Source organism: Malaclemys terrapin, chromosome 5 (genome assembly GCF_027887155.1).
Source record: "Malaclemys terrapin pileata isolate rMalTer1 chromosome 5, rMalTer1.hap1, whole genome shotgun sequence".
Lineage (NCBI taxonomy): Eukaryota > Metazoa > Chordata > Testudines > Emydidae > Malaclemys > Malaclemys terrapin.
The window spans coordinates 67,705,794-67,722,565 of record NC_071509.1 but is presented as its reverse complement, the minus strand read 5'-3'; the positions used below and the strand labels follow the sequence as shown (position 1 = coordinate 67,722,565).

Below are 16,772 nucleotides of genomic sequence, written 5' to 3'. Positions count from 1 at the left end.
CCACAGGTCATAGGATTTCACTCAGATACCCTTGTACTGAGCCTAATAACTTGTGTTTGACTACAGCACATTGTGGTTAGATGTTGATAGATGTTTGGCTGGGTGTGTGTGTTCCTTCTGTGTGCCACCCCAGCCCTGCGCAGACAGCTGGCATGGCATACCTTGAGTGAACCACCCAATGACCCACAAGATCTGTTAAGGGACGAAGGCATCCAAGCCATGTTTAATGTCAACGAAGCACGGTACTAGTATCCCACAGACTCTACCGGACCACTAATACATGTATGCCCACAACAATGGACCAGCTCAGTGAATGGTGGGACTTTCCATTCCTCCCTAGGCTGGACAAAGATCCTCTCTCTGAGATATATCTTTATACCCTGATACAAACAAGTTAGTACTGCCCCTCTGGCATAGTTACTGTAATTACTGCTCCTTGACATGGCTAGTTATTACTCATTACCTTGTACATGTTGGTTTGATCAAAACATCTCTATTATGTACAGTTATTCTGACCTTAGCATTTAGGAAGGGTTAGGGTGTTCCTGTTATCCTTGGGGAATGTTTTTGTACCATCCTTGATATTGTAATGTTCTGGTACCACTTGATATTGGGATGTGTTTGCATGAGTACTCTGTAACTAGCACTTTTTAGGAAAGTGTATTTTTGCAATATTAGCCCTGTTCTTGCCAGATTCTGTGAGCAGGTCCTGCCTCATACCAGGCTTTTAATACAAGGGCTTATGTCTCAGACTCTCTTCCTACTACACACATCTTCTGAAAGGCATCCAGTCTTAAGTTGAAGACTTCAAGAGACGGAGAATCCACCATTTTCCTTGGCAGATTAACCACTGAAACAATCACCCTCATTATTAAAAATGTATACCGTATTTGTAATTTGAATGTATCTGGCTTTAGCATCCGGCCATTTGTTTTGTTATGCACCTTTCTCTACTATATTTAAGAGACCTTTTAGTAGCTGGTATTTTCTTCCCATGAAGACAGTTATACACTGACATCAAGTCACCTCTTGATCTTTGGGATGAGTTCTGGTAGTCTCTCTAATTTTTCCAACAGCCTTTTAAAAATGCACGCACCAGAACTGGACACAGTATTCCAGTATCAGCCTTATCAGTGCCAGACATAGAGGTAAAATCACTTCCCTGTTCCTACTCACTACTCCGCTCTTCATACATCCACAGCAGCACATTGGAAGTTCATGCTGAGTTGTTCACTATGACTTCTAAATCTTTTTCAGTCATGGCTTTCCAAGATACCGTTCCCCATTCTGTAGCACGAAGCACATTCAAAATGAGAAGGCAGGCAAACAAAATACAATTTTTATCTTATATGCAAAGTTCCTGTTCTCTGTACTTTTAAGTGTTGCCATTATTAGGCCATATTAAATACTAATGTACTTAATTACAGAGGCCATAAAAGTCAGCATGCTCTGATACTTGGGTTAGTTTCTTTAAAAGGTAACCATCATACCCAGGGTTCTAAGAAGACATTTTACCCAGTATGATTTCCTCCAATGCCCAATGAGGATGGGAAATGCGTGGCTTTACAGAAGCAAAATTTTCATCCTTGATCTGGATAATGACACTTGTCTGGATTTAAGGATTGTAAATCAATAAGTATTTTCATTACCTCATTTCAGTCTTGTCTCCTAATAAAGCTGCAGCCTTTCCCCAGCGAAAATAACTGAATGTTCCATAGTTTCTATAAAAACAAGACTTTTCACTAATTTCTCCTAGAAACTCTTGATCCTAAATACTCCTAAATCCTTACGGAAATTATTCAAATAGGGCCCATTCCTGTTGTATATGTGGCACAGGTGGTTCCACACCACCTCGAAAGGTACATAGCCACCTAACTTTTCCTCTTGCCCAGGGAATGATGTTTCCTCTGTACCAGAGTATCTAGGAATGATTTCAGAAAGGCAGTTTGCATGCACCTATGGATTAAGAAGAAGATTTGCTTACCTACTTCCCAGAGCATTGGTTTTTAAAGTAATTTGGAAAGGAAAAATGCTATATACAGTGTGCACTAAATAATGTTCAAAAATATTATCTGAAAGTAAATATTATGGAATCATCTATGACAGTGGTTTTCAAACTTTTTTCCTGGGGACCCAGTTGAAGAAAATTGTTGATGCCCGCGACTCAACGGCACTGGGGATGAGGAGTTTGGAGTGCAGGAGGAGCTCTGAGTTTGGGGGGGGCTCAGGGCTGCGGCAGGAGATTGGGATGCCAGAGGGGGTCAGGGCTCTGGGTGCAGGCTCTGGGGTGGGGCCGGGGATGAGGGGGTTTGCAGTGCAGGAAGGGGTTCCAGGTGCTGGGGGGCTCAGGGCTAGAGCAGGGCATTGGGGCGTGGACTTTCCTCCGGCGGCTCCCAGCCAGCGGTACAGTCAGGGTGCAGGGGCAGGCTTCCCGCCTGTCCTGGTACTGCGGACCACGCTGCGCCTCGAAGTGGCCAGCAACAGGTCTGGCTCCTAGGCGGAGGCACACAAGTGGCTTTGCACGACTCTCGTCCGCAGGCACTGCCCCCCCCCCAGCTCCCATTGCATGGAAACTGGCCAATAGGAGAGCAGAGCTTGGGGCGGGGGCAGCACGTGGAGCCCCACAGCACCCCCACCTAGAAAAATCAGACCTGCTGCTGGCCGCTTCCGGGGCACGGCGCGGTGTCGGAAAAGGTAAGCACTAGGCTGCCTTAGCTGGGCATTACCGCCAACAGGACTTCTAATGTCCCAGTTGGCAGTGCTGACCAGAGCAAGGTGACCCAGTGCCTTACATGCCACGACCCAGTATGGCTCATGACCCACATTTGAAAAACACTGATCTATGAGATGTAGACAATATTTTATGAAACATGTAACAGATGAAGTTTGACCACACATGGACAACTATCCCCTATACTTAGCAAGTAACTATAGCAAACTATCAACAATTTTCTTTGTACAGTACACAGGTAGTGACAGGGTTTAACATTCCTTGGGGTTCTCTCCTAGTAAGAGGAACTAGAAAGCCACCCAGACTTTTTTCTGTGTTCTGACACTGATAGAAATCTTAACAGCAGGAAGAGTTAAAATAAGTAGGATGTTGATTCGTCATTTAAACATCTACCATCAACTGCCACTAATTTCTTAGTTAACCTCTGTGTATTGTTCTTGATAATTACATTTGCTGAATCTAAATGCCTGTAATTGATATTTCATTTAATGAAGCATTTTGAAAGAATATCCTGAGAGAATGTAGACAATGAAGGACATATACCAGATGTTTAAGTTCCAGGAGTTTCAGGGGCAGGATTGGACCAGTAATAAAAAGTGAGGTTAATAAACTATAATGTGTGCAGTTCAGTTTTAATATTAAACATGCACACATACAGGATGAAAACAAAATAGACAACAGAAATGTGAACATTTTACATTAAAATATGGTATTTTGAACACTTAAAATATCTTTATAGATTCATGGGGCTAGACAGGATCTCAAGAGTCATCTACTCTAACCCCTGCCAAGATGCAGGATTTGTCATGTGTAAGACTATGTTTTAGTCACAGGTATTTTTAATAAAAGTCACCCGCAGTAAACAAAAATTCATGGCCCGTGACCTGTCCTTGACCTTTACTAAAAATACCGGTGACTAAAACTTGGGCGGGGACCGCGGGTGCTGGGAGCAGAGGAGGGCACGGACCAGAGGCGTTGTGGGTGCTGGGAGAGGTGGCCTGGGACCCCGCTGGTGCTGCGGGGGGGGGGAGGGCTGGGCCATGGCATGCAGTCCGCGACTCCCACTGGTGTGGCCAGGGGGAGGGTTGGCAGGGCGGGGAGGGGTTCCCTATCCAGCTCCATGGCAGTAGAGGGGCACAAGTGCTAGCTGCCTCAGCTCCCATTGGCCAGGAACCGCAACCAATGGGAGCTGCAGGGGCGGGGCCCTCTGCTGCTTAGGAGCTGCAGGGCCAGGCCAGTGGGAGCCCCCCACCCCAAAGTAAACACCCCCCACGCCCCTCAACCCCTAGCCCCCTCCCACACACCCAAACTGCTGTTATTGGCCGCTGCAGAAGTTACTGATTTCATGGAAAGTAACAGAATCCATGACCTCTGTGACAGACTCGCAGCCTTAGTCACATCTAAACAATCCAAAAGAAATGGCTATTCAGCTTCCTTTTGAAAACTTCCAGTGGAAGAGCCTCCAAAACCTCCTTAGGCTGTCTGTTCCATTGTCCTACTGTTCCTACAGTTAGGAAGTTTTTCCTGAGATTTAATCTAAATCTGCTATGCCGTGGTTTGAACACATTGTCTCTTGTCCTGCCCTCTATGGCAAGAGAGCACAACTTTTCTCCATCTTTTTTATGGTAGTCTTTCCAGTATTTGAAGACCACTATCATGTCTTCCCAGACAGTGGTGCCGGAACTGGGGGGGAAGGAGAGGTCAGGGGGTCATGGCCTCCCACTTTTTGAAAGTGGACAGACCTGGCCCATCCACTTTTTGCCATGGCAGACCCCGCCCCCTTCCCCACCCCTTGCCCCCAGGGCAGACGGAGATGGAGGGTCTGCATCGGCTGCCCACAGCTGCCCACGTAGCTCTTCCCCTGAATTGGCTCCAGCCGAGGGGCAGGACCTCGGAGCCACAGCCCGGCTATGGTAAGAGTTGCATGGGCAGCTATTGGGACCCTGGGTCCCTCCACCTTCCCTGGCAGGGGGGCTGAGGGGCAAGGATATGGACAGGGGGCTTCGCCGGGGCTTCAGGGGGAAGAGGAGGGGCAGGGGTAGGGCCCCTGGCCCCCCAACTTTTGGGGAGGCTCTGCCGCTCCTGTTCCCAGGTATCCAAGTCAAGCTGGCTGGTCTATAGTTCCACAGCTCCTCTTTTTACCCTTTTTAAAGATGGGCACTATGTTAGCTCTTCTCCAGTCTTCCAGGACCTCTCCTGTTATTCTTAAGTGTGCAAGTACATTGCAAGTGGCTCTGAGTGGCTAATTCTTTCAGTACCCTTGGATGAATACTATCAGGCCCCGCTGATTTCAATTCATTCAAATTAGTGAGAAGATCTCTAATGTGTTCTTTACTTATACTGCAGTGCAGATTCCATAAGCAATTAAGAGGAACACAGTCAATGTTTGAAGGTCAAAAATCAATCTCTCTTAAAGTCCTTATAATCTAATGGGGAAAGTTTCCTGGATCCTTTAAAAATATTTTTATTTTTTAAAATATCTGCTATTCTATCACCGTAAAATTTGATATTAATTTCATAGTCACTAGTTTTTTAGAACCAAAAAAAAATATTAGACCAAAGAGAAAAGAAGATGGCCCAATATGTTCTGACTCCCTACTTGCTCTGAAATGGAAATTAACTAAGAAATGTTACTTCTAGTGATTTGATGAGTTTGTGATTACTGACTTCCCTCACAGAATCAGAAGACAGACCATGTCGGGGTTTTTTGCAAATAATTTTTTACTGCAGGGACAACTAGTAAATTGAGCACGAGACTAGCAGTCAGAAGACTTAGTTTCAAATCACAGGTCTACCACTTAATGTGTAATCTTGGGCAAGTTAAATGTACCTTTTCTATTTAATAGAGTCAATTAAATGAGCTCAGAATGTTTTGAAGTTATTAAACGAATATAAAAACTGAAAGATAAAGACATGCAACATCTGATGCTCCTGATTGAGTTATTATGGGGATTTAAATGAGGTCGGGCAGGCATTCTATGCAAAAGGGTCTCCCTCTCTCATTAAAAAGAGTGGAGCTGTTAATATAAAAAAAATAAGACAAAGATAGTGTCAAGGCTGTTAACACTGCTGGGGCAAATGGATTAGGAACTTTATCCAATAGGGCCTCCATCCTGCAAAGAATTAAGCATGTGCATAATGTTACATATAAGAGTCTATGGGACTAGTCATGTTTGTAAAATTACACTGGTCTACAATTTTTGAGAAGTCATCTGCTTCAGAGATAAAATGTGCTATTTATTATGTATTTTGATGTGCTGAATTCAAATATGACAATTAAAACAACTGATAAATATCTTAGAAACAGTAGCCTAAGTTTTTACTTATTATGTCTATGTATATTGTGTAGATAGAGTTTTAATCAGAAATTGTAAACCTAGGTCTTTTCATGTGTTTATGGTTGCTTTACATGATAATATTTCACCTGTCCTGTTTATGTAACACTTTAAAAATCAGCAAAAGGGTTATATAAATAAAATTGATTATGAAACAAAAGGCAAAAAACTATTATGTACATAGTTTAGTCCTATTCAGTGTCTACTCGGCGCTTCTTGGCTTGTGTCTTGTATTCATTAAATGGAGCATCTCTTGGCACTGTCCAGCAATAGTCTGCAAGCATTGATGGGCTCCATTTGCCCTGATAGCGTTTCTCCATTGTTGCAATGTCCTGGTGAAATCGCTCGCTGTGCTCGTCGCTAACTGCTCTGCAGTTCCATGGAAAAAAATCTAGATGTGAGTGCAAAAAATGTATCTTTAGTGACATGTTGCAACCAAGGCTTTTGTATGCCTTGTGGAGGTTTTCCACCAAAAACCTGTAGTTGTCTGCCTTGTTGTTTCCGAGAAAATTCATTGCCACTAATTGGAAGGCTTTCCATGCCGTCTTTTCCTTGCCACGCAGTGCATGGTCAAATGCATCATCTCGAAGAAGTTCACGACTCTGAGGACCAACAAAGACTCCTTCCTTTATCTTAGCTTCACTTAACCTTGGAAATTTTCCATGGAGATACTTGAAAGTTGCTTGTGTTTTGTCAATGGCCTTAACAAAGCTCTTCATCAGACCCAGCTTGATGTGTAAAGGTGATAACAAAATCTTCCTTGATTCAACAGGTGGTGGATGCTGAACACTTTTCCTCCCAGGCTCCAATGACTGTCGAAGTGGCTAATCTTTCTTGACGTAGTGGGAATCTCTTGCATGACTATCCCATACACAGAGAAAACAGCAGTACTTTGTGTATCCAGTCTGCAGACCAAGCAAGAGAGCAACAACATTCAAATCGAAAGTTGTTCCATGTTGTCATAGGTTTCCTTCATATGGACTGCATGACCAACTGGAATTGATGGCAAAACATTGCCATTATGCAATAAAACAGCTTTAAGACTCATCTTCAATGAATCAATGAACAGTCTCCACTCATCTGGATCGCAAACGATGTTGAGGGCTGCCATCACACCATCGATGTTGTTGCAGGCTACAAGATCACCTTCCATGAAGAAGAATGGGACAAGATCCTTTTGACGGTCACAGAACATGGAAACCCTAACATCACCTGCCAGGAGATTCCACTGCTGTAGTCTGGAGCCCAACAGCTCTGCCTTACTCTTGAGTAGTTCCAAATCCCTGACAAGGTCATTCAGCTCACCTTGTGTTATGAGGTGTGGTTCAGAGGAGGAGGATGGGAGAAAATGTGGGTCCTGTGACATTGATGGTTCAGGACCAGAAGTTTCATCCTCTTCCTCGTCTGACTCAAGTGAGAATGATTCTGGTGCATCAGGAACCGGCAGTCCTTCTCCGTGGGGTACTGGGCGTATAGCTGATGAAATGTTTCGATAATGCACAGTCCACTTTTTCTTCTTTGACACACCTTTCCCAACTGGAGGCACCATGCTGAAGTAACAATTGCCGGTATGATCTGTTGGCGCTCTCCAAATCATTGGCACTGCAAAAGGCATAGATTTCCTTTTCCTGTTCAACCACTGGTGAAGATTTGTTGCAGCATATGTGTGGGGCCCACCTCTTGTCCTGATCTCCAATTTTGCAGTCAAAATAAAGGTGATAGGCTTTCTTAACCATAGTGGTTATACTGCGCTTTTGTGATGCAAAAGTCACTTCATCACAAACATAGCAGAAGTTATCTGCACTGTTCACACAAGTAAGAGGCATCTCTGCTCACTTTGGCTAAACAGAAATGCGTCCTTTTGCAAAATCAAACACTGACAAATAAGGGAGCATGACACTGTATGAATTCTAGAGCTGATATAGGGCAATTTGTTCAGCAGAGTGATGTAAGCTTCGTTATGATTGCATCATCCATGACTTCTAGGAATAACATGATGCAATTCATATCATGTATGACGCAATACCAGCTTCAGATTGCATCATTCATTGTTTTGCCTAAAAAGCAAGTACTGTCCAAACCCAGTCATAGATTTAGTCATAGATCCAGTCAAAGATGTATTTTAGTCATTTCTGGTTTAAATTGAGATCCCTTCCCTTTATAACTCACTTATTCCCAAGTCAAGGGTCGTAAATACTGACCCAATAGCATATCTTGAAAACTACAGCCAATCAACAATTTTAAGCATCATTTTCGTTCTCAGTGACCCAGAATTAGTAAAGTTTGACTACATTTATTTCAGAAGCATTTTGGCTGTAAAGCAGTGTTATGTATGTGCTATAGTCTTTGCAGGATCATGGCACAAAGGACTAGAAAAAGGTCTCAATGCCTGTGGGGAATGAGATGAAGTTGACAACCAAGTTATGAGCCTCGATGACAGGAAGGATGGAGTATTGTTATCAACAATTCTGAAAGTACACATACAAGGATGTTTTCTAAAGGTAAGCTAACACTATATATGCTAAAATTATTAAACAAGAACAGCCACATTAATTTCAGGCAATGTCAGTTCAATCTTCTATCCATCCAAACCAGCTGATCACCCATGGGTCGACAAAACTAGGAGGTATGTGAATAGGGAGGTGGCCAAATTCATAGATGGCACCGGGGGGCTTGTAAGTTCTCATCCGGGGCAGTCCACTTGTCAGACTTGGGAGCTGATATGTTTTTGGCCATTATTATATTGTATCTGCCAGGTACTCCCAGACATTTAGGAATAAAGTTGTGACCTTTAATTATACCTCATCCTGTGGCTCCTATCCTCCTTCCAGCATAGCAGGACAAGAGATACACTGATTTCCTGTCCTTTCACTTTCTTTTTCCTCACTCCTTTCCTTATCCTTTGCATCTCCTCCCTCAAATTGTCTTATAACTCATCACTAAGTAATGGGGCTGTAACTTCATGCAGGACTGTAACATCTAACTTCTCATCCTTGGTTTGAAGACATAGGCACATTTTTTATGTTAAGCACAGTCTTTTCAGCAATTTCTAGTTCAGCAGTGGTGACTGCAACTGAACATAGTTGTTTTAGTAAAATATATACACACCTCTATCCCGATAGAACACTGTCCTCGGGAGCCAAAAAATCTTACCGCATTATAAGTGAAACCGCGTTATAGCGAACTTGCTTTGAGCCACCGGAGTGCTGCTTTACCATGTTATATCTGAATTCGTGTTATAACGGGTCGCGTTATATAGAGGTGTAATAGTACATTTTAAAAACCCACTACTTAAATGTTGCAAAATCAGGTTTTAGTTTAGGAAATTCCCAAACAGCCTGGGAGCAGAACATTTCCGGAATGAGGCAGGGTCCTGTGGAAAACTTAGCATGTGATCATATGTTTGGAGGCTATCATAATACATACATAGAAGGGAGCTGAATTAAGGTTTGACCTAGATTTTAGCAATTAAATTCCCTGAAGACTTCATTCACAATAAACATGCTCAAGCCTGGGACTAAGCAAGATTTTCTCTGCAATTGCATCTCTGGGATGCTGCAGGCTGTATCAGGTCTGGGCATCTAACTGGAGGCCAGAGTGGAGACAGATAAATAAGAGGAGGAGCTGGAAGGGGAGGAAACTGGTACTGGGAATCCAGAGTGGTGTAAATAGGACTGGCTGGGTAAGGAGAATGGGACTGGGTCTGACTAAATGAGGAGAATGGGACTGGAATTTAAAAAAAAGTGTGGAGAAGAGACAGGACTGGGACAAGTTGTAGTGGACAAGGCAGACGGGGTCACACTTAGAGGGAATGTGTACAACTGTCTGTGCCCACTAGAGCCTGGAATTGAACCTAAGATCTCAGAGTCTCACCATTCTTCTGCTGTCAGCAAATATCTGTGAAACCCACTGGCAAAGTGTGTATCTCATACCCCGCTAGTCCACGCAGAAGATGACAACCTACTATTGTTATTGGTTACTTTGTCAGCTCAAGTGGCAGATATCAGTGTGGTGGATCTAAATGTTCCAACCCTGCTACTGACCCATGTGGGTGTCAATATGCCACCACATGATAGAAATACTGTTTCAGTTTGCTTTTACAAAAATTCTGAAAATTACACACAAAAGGCCCTATGTTAAAGGATGGATAGGAACAAAGCAATTTTCACAGACATAGTCACTCAAGAGCAGCAACAGACAGCAATAGTGGAGGATGAGGCTAATGCTATTCCATATGATCAGATATAGATGTATACTAGATCGGCATTACCAATATTAGAATTAGAATTTTTGCTTGAATTTGAGATAAATTCTCAGTTCAGGCTTATGGCAAGAGAGGACAAAATAAAACATATAAATCCAAGTGAGAGTCATCAGACAAACTAAAAAACAAGTGAATAAAAATAAACAACCTCTCACAAACATCCAAAACAGAACAAGCAGAATACAGAGAAATGCCTTAGACCATCACAACAGCAACAATTTTGAATTCTAATTTACCTGAAAGAATTGCTGCACAGAAGAATGACCCCACAGCATGAAAATTTAGATAACCACTTCTTGTTGTTGGACAATCAAATCTGATGTTATCCAGGGCTTTGGAGCGGAACCCAGAGCTGGAGCGTGGAGCAGCTCCGGAGCTGCAGGTTTTTGCTTGGAGCTGGAGCGGAGCCGGAGCACAGCTCCAAAGCCCTACATGTAGACAATATCCCCCAGCCCCACCTGACCTTCTAGGCCTGGCAGGACAGGCCTAATCCACAGCATGCTTCCACTCTGCCCCCAAATCCTTCATAAGACCCTCTTGGTAAGTACTCTATCGCATCAGACTCTGCAAAGATTACAGAGTGGGAGTAGTCAATGAGTTGCCTTTCCTGTGGGCTGCTCCCTTCCAGACACTACAGATACTGATCAAGTCCTGGTCTGCACTAAAAGGTTAGGCCGAGCCAGTGTAGGCAGCGTTAGGTCAACGGACAACTTTTTCTGTCAACCTAGCTACCACCTCCTGGGGAGGTGGATTACCTATCCTGACCCCTCTTGTCAGTGTAGGTAGTGTCTATACTGAAGCGCTACAGTAGTGAGCTGCAGTGCTGCAGCTGTGCCGCTGTAAGCATTTCAAGTGAAGACAAACCCCAAACATTAAAGTTGCTCCAAGAAAATTAGCTCACCAGGGATCTCCTCCTCTGCAGCTGCTATTGTGGCAGGACAGAGAGTTACAGGCATCTGACGCATGGTGGAGATATCCTCAGAACCAGAAACTGGTTTAATATATACTAGCACCAGCAATTAGTTTAATATGGAAAAATCTGCCCTATTCATCCTGATGGTGGAATGCTGAGGAAAAAACCTCAATCTCTGCATGTTGAAACTTATGGACCTTCTTCATGCTCACGCAAGGTATTTTTGTGCAAGGGAGAATTTAGCCCTTGGGACCACATCATCCATGTAAAATGAGGACACAACATGGTTCATAGATCTGAACAGTGTTGAGGGGATTCTCAGCTATTGAATTCACTTAATTGAGAACAAGCTTAATTCAAACAGCATGAACAGAGATGAAAATAAAAAGTAACCAATAATTATTTTAATAATTTAATGTAGATCACATCCATTTTAGAATTCTTTTTATGCACTAATACTCTTACATAAAACAAACACTTTTTGGCCAATTACCTCCCATCCCATATGTTAAAATAATCAGCAATAATTGCTCAAAGGAAGGGTGTGTAATTGTCAGCTTATTTTTAGGTGTTTACAAACTATGCATGGATTTTGTTACAGTCATTATCCTTGTTTAATAAAAGTATGTCATTAATCAAATCACACACACGTACAGTAATACTCACTACAAAGAAAGCCAACATGAAGCTTAATAAATTATCATGAATCACTCCTGGAAGCAGTATACCTGATTAGCTAAACTGATGGTATGATCTAGTATGGCAGTTACTAGGATCCTGTGATTTATTAACACCAAATTTTATCCCTATATAAGAGGACAAAGGGTAAAGTATAAAGGGAATGGCCCATTACACTGAAATAAGAAGTAAGTGTATATTTATATGTAAGCCTTCTTTCTCTCCCCCGCTCTCTATTTTTATCCATTGTGGCACCTTGCAGAGACCATAAACAATGATCATTCCCAAGGCAAATTTGATTTCATTTCTTTGGAGGCTACAAAGACATATTTTATTCAACACGCAACCCCTATTTTCTCAATAAATCCTATGTATACATATTAAATAGGTGAGAGAATAGAGAAAATTCTATTGGCGAGAACGCTAAAGCACCCAAAGATTCCCAAACACAACATAATCTAGTAAGGGCTTGTCTGCAGAGGGAAATTTACTGGCATACTTATTTCACTATAGTTATACTAGTATAGACCAGCCATTATACTAAAAAAAAAAATCCACACATCTGAGCAGTGTAATTAAGTCAACCTAACTCCCTGTGTAGATAGCACTAGGCCATCGGAAGAATTCTTCCATCGACCTAGCTACCGTTCTTCAAGGAGGTGGATTACCTACACTGATAGGAGAATCCCTCTCATTGGCATAGGCAGCGTCTACTCTGCAGTGTTTTAAGTGTATACAATACCAAAGTCCCCAGTCTTATTCCAGAATAAGTGCCTTTTTCCAGTTTAGTTTATACCACTTTCAAAGTGACACAAGCTAAACTAGACAAAGGCACACTTATGCTGGAATAAGGGTGTCCACATGCGGAGTTATGCCAGTATAACTATGGAAGTATAATTATGTTGGTAAATTTCCATATGCAGACAGGCCCTAAGTAAAACTGGCTGAAACTCAACCAGAGAAAATGTTGCATTTGTTCTTCCCAGACACAATTATGTTGGCCCTTGTGGTCGCAATCTGGTCTTAAGCAGAGTAATCTTATCCAAAAAGTAGACTAAAAATTTCTCACAGTGTAAAACATTCAACTCTGTCACTTAATGGAGACAACCAGGATACTATCCCCTAGGAGTCTGTGCAGCCAATGTGGTGGTTCTGCTAATAGGAATGCTTTTCAGTTTCAGAATGTCCATCACAAAATTTGGATTTTTAAAGTATATGGCATATTACTAGCTCTAGCTAAAAGTAAGGGGTTTAAAATCAACTTTGGCAAGTTTTTTTTTTTCCTCTCACATGAGACTGTCAAAAATTGCCAGTGTTAACTATATTTCAAATCAACACAGCAGGGTATTGGGAAAAGTTTTCAACTAGCAATAATCACGCCTTGAATTAAGCTCATTGGCTATGATACTGCCACTGCGCACAAGTTAATGATTATAAAAATATGCTAGTTTGTTATTTTTCTCTCCTTCAAAGATTCCTGCACAGCACTCAGCCATTGGCTTTAGAATTTCTGCCATAAGATCAGCCATCAAATCAACACTGTAATAAGACTTTATTTTCACATATTAAATCCCTCAACACTGTATCATAATTTATAAACTGAGAAAGGGAAATCCCCAACCAAATTATACCAGACAGTTAATGAACACACCTTACTAGGCATCACCATTAAAGTCTTTTTTATAGCTCCCTTGTGAGGCAGTTAAGTTAAAAAATGTGAACAGATTTTCTAAAAGCATGATAAACCTTTGCATGAGCAACTGCTGAATGAATAGCATGAGAATTTATCAGCAATGTATGTATGGAATAAAAATTAGGAATAAAATGGCAGTTGCGCGGAATTAATTGGAGACATGATGTTCACAGAAAAAATGTTTGGATCCAAAATCCTTGTTCTATGTACAATTTACAAAACTCTAGTACAGAACATTCTAAATAGTGGCACAAATGAATACATTGCCACAAACACTGAGTTAAAACAAAAACATTTTTTTTTTGTTGATCTTAAGAAATTATGGGATACTCTACCTTGCGAGAATAAGATTACCACCGTATCATGTTAATTTTATTACACACAGAGTATAGACCTTTTCAGTGTAAAAGAAACGTGACTAGTTCAAAACAAGCAAAGCCAAGCTGAAGCACCATTTGCTTCAGTATCTACTATACAGTAGTAGCTGTGCTGGATAAAAACAAAAGCAAAAGCAAAAATCAAAATGTTCAGAATCTGAACTTTTTTTTTTAACCTGGCAATTGTTTTCTGATACAGTAACTCCTCGCTTAACATTGTAGTTATGTTCCTGAAAAATGCTACTTTAAGTGAAACGATGTTAAGCGAATCCAATTTCCCCATAAGAATTAATGTAAATAGCAGGGATTAGGTTCCAGGGAATGTTTTTTTAAACAATTTTATACTGTACACAGCAATGATGATTGTGTAGAATCATAGAATATCAGGGTTGGAAGGGATCTCAGGAGGTCATCTAGTCCAACCCCCTGCTCAAAGCAGGACCAATTCCCAACTAAATCATCCCAGCCAGTGCTTTGTCAAGCCTGACCTTAAAAACCTCCAAGGAAGGAGACTCCACCACCTCCCTAGGCATTCCAGTGCTTCACCACCCTCCTAGTGAAATAGTGTTTCCTAATATCCAACCTAGACCTCCCCCACTGCAACTTGAGACCATTGCTCCTTGTTCTGTCATCTGCCACCACTGAGAACAGCCGAGCTCCATCCTCTTTGGAACCCCCCCTTCAGGTAGTTGAAGGCTGCTATCAAATCCCCCCTCATTCTTCTCTTCTGGAGACTAAACAATCCCAGTTCCCTCAGCCTCTCCTCATAAGTCATGTGCTCCAGACCCCTAATAATTTTTGTTGCCCTCCACTGGACTCTTTCCAATTTTTCCACATCCTTCTTGTAGTGTGGGGCCCAAAACTGGACACAGTACTCCAGATGAGGCCTCACCAATGTTGAATAAAGGGGAACGATCACATTCCTCGATCTACTGGCAATGCCCCTACTTATACAGCCCAAAATGCCGTTAGCCTTCTTGGCAACAAGAGCACACTGTTGACTCATATCCAGCTTCTCGTCCACTGTGACCCTTAGGTCCTTTTCTGCAGAACTGCTACCTAGCCATTCGGTCCCTAGTCTGTAGCAGTGCATGGGAGTCTTCCGTCCTAAGTGCAGGACTCTGCACTTGTCCTTGTTGAACCTCATCAGGTTTTTTTTGGCCCAATCCTCTAATTTGTCTAGGTCCCTCTGTATACGATCCCTACCCTCTAATGTATCTACCACGCCTCCTAGTTTAGTGTCATCTGCAAACTTGCTGAGAATGCAGTCCACACCATCTTCCAGATCATTAATAAAGATATTAAACAAATAATGTAAAAGTGTAGGTTGGTTGAGGTGGTGGAGTCAGAGGGTGGAAGCAGGAGGCTCCCGGGAGCAGCTCCAAGGCAGAGGACAGGAGCAGCACACTGCAATGGAGCAGGGAACAGCTGAATTGCCTGGCAATTGATACGAGGGGGGGAGGGGGCTGCTGGTCCACCCTGGTTCCAAGCCCCCACCAGCTAGCTCCAACAGACTGCTCTTTCTGCAAGCAGTGGACAAAGCAGGCAGCTGCCAAACAACGTTGTAAGGGAGCATTGCACAACTTTAAACGAGTATGTTCCCTAATTGATCAGCAACGTAACAATGAAACAACATTAACCGGGACGACTTTAAGTGAAGAGTTACCGTATGTGGCCAGAGCAGTTCAGACCTTTGGGTATGTATGTCCCTGGTTGTCATCCAGGCAGGAAGCTTCCAATCACAAAAAGTTGTTCATACCTCTTATCTCTCACTCACTCATGCTTGTTGTCTCTCCAACAGTTTACTTCCAAAGCTAAAGATCCTATCCCACTCTTCCTATGACACTAGCCACTCTACCCAAGTCATAAGCCCAATGGCTATCTGCACTGCTTTGGTCGTGTTCAAGAAACAGTTGCTACTGATCTATAGAAAAAACAGCAGAAACAAGTGCCCATCACAAAACAGAGTTTAAGAGCTAAAACACAATGTCAGATCATTATCTGTCTTGGAGATTAGTCAAAAATGTATTTTTCATTTAGATAGTTAGTCGAAATCTAAAAGATCAGTCATCAGTCTGAACACGTTTTTGGGCCCTAGTGGAAGCATCAGATCTATGAAATAGATGTTTGAAAGGCACCTGATATTTCTCCTGAGGGGAAGAAAAAAGAAGGAAGGAACAGGGGAGATGAAGAAGCCTAGAGGACTTTTAGGGAATCTTCTTTGTGGGAGGACACAGAGTGCACTAAGGGGAAAAACATAAGGAGGCAATAGAAGTAATGTATCCAGACTGTAGGTGGAGAGTTTCCCCAGCAGAGGAAAAAAAGGGAGGTCAGAGACACCCTCTACCTCTACTACTACATTGTCTTCTCTTCCTCAGACTCCCCCTATAACTCCTACCTTTCCTCTTCTGTTTGTTGAGGCCATAACTAGTGGGAAAGGGGAAGAGGGAGGGAACAGGACATCCAGGTAATAGAGAGGTAAAAGGATGGACATGACTATCGTCTCATCTAGTTGGTTGCTTACTGCCTAAGTCACATCCAGAAAAAAAATGCATACCTAGTGTCCGCATGGATCTGACCACAATGCAACAATACTTTTATACTTGGTTAATTAAAACACACAGGGTGAAAGTAAAGCAATGAATAGAACAAAACAAATATATGTCTCATGTATTTTACTCTTCCAATTTGCTTTTCATGTGACAAATTTAAATGATAGTCTGACAGGAATTTACATTAAACTCTCAGAAGCTACATCACAAATCTTGAAACAATTAGTTT

General features: G+C 42.3%; 1 protein-coding gene and 1 non-coding gene across 3 annotated transcripts in view; both read right to left on the bottom strand.

Moving 5' to 3' along the window:
* The window catches only part of VEGFC (vascular endothelial growth factor C), a 134,575-nt gene that overhangs the window by 88,483 nt on the left and 29,320 nt on the right, over positions 1-16,772 (bottom strand). The gene's annotated exons all lie outside the window — the stretch shown is intronic.
* On the bottom strand, positions 13,206-13,346 carry LOC128838773 (U4 spliceosomal RNA). Its single transcript, XR_008445274.1, has one exon. It is a non-coding gene; the product is annotated as a U4 spliceosomal RNA (small nuclear RNA).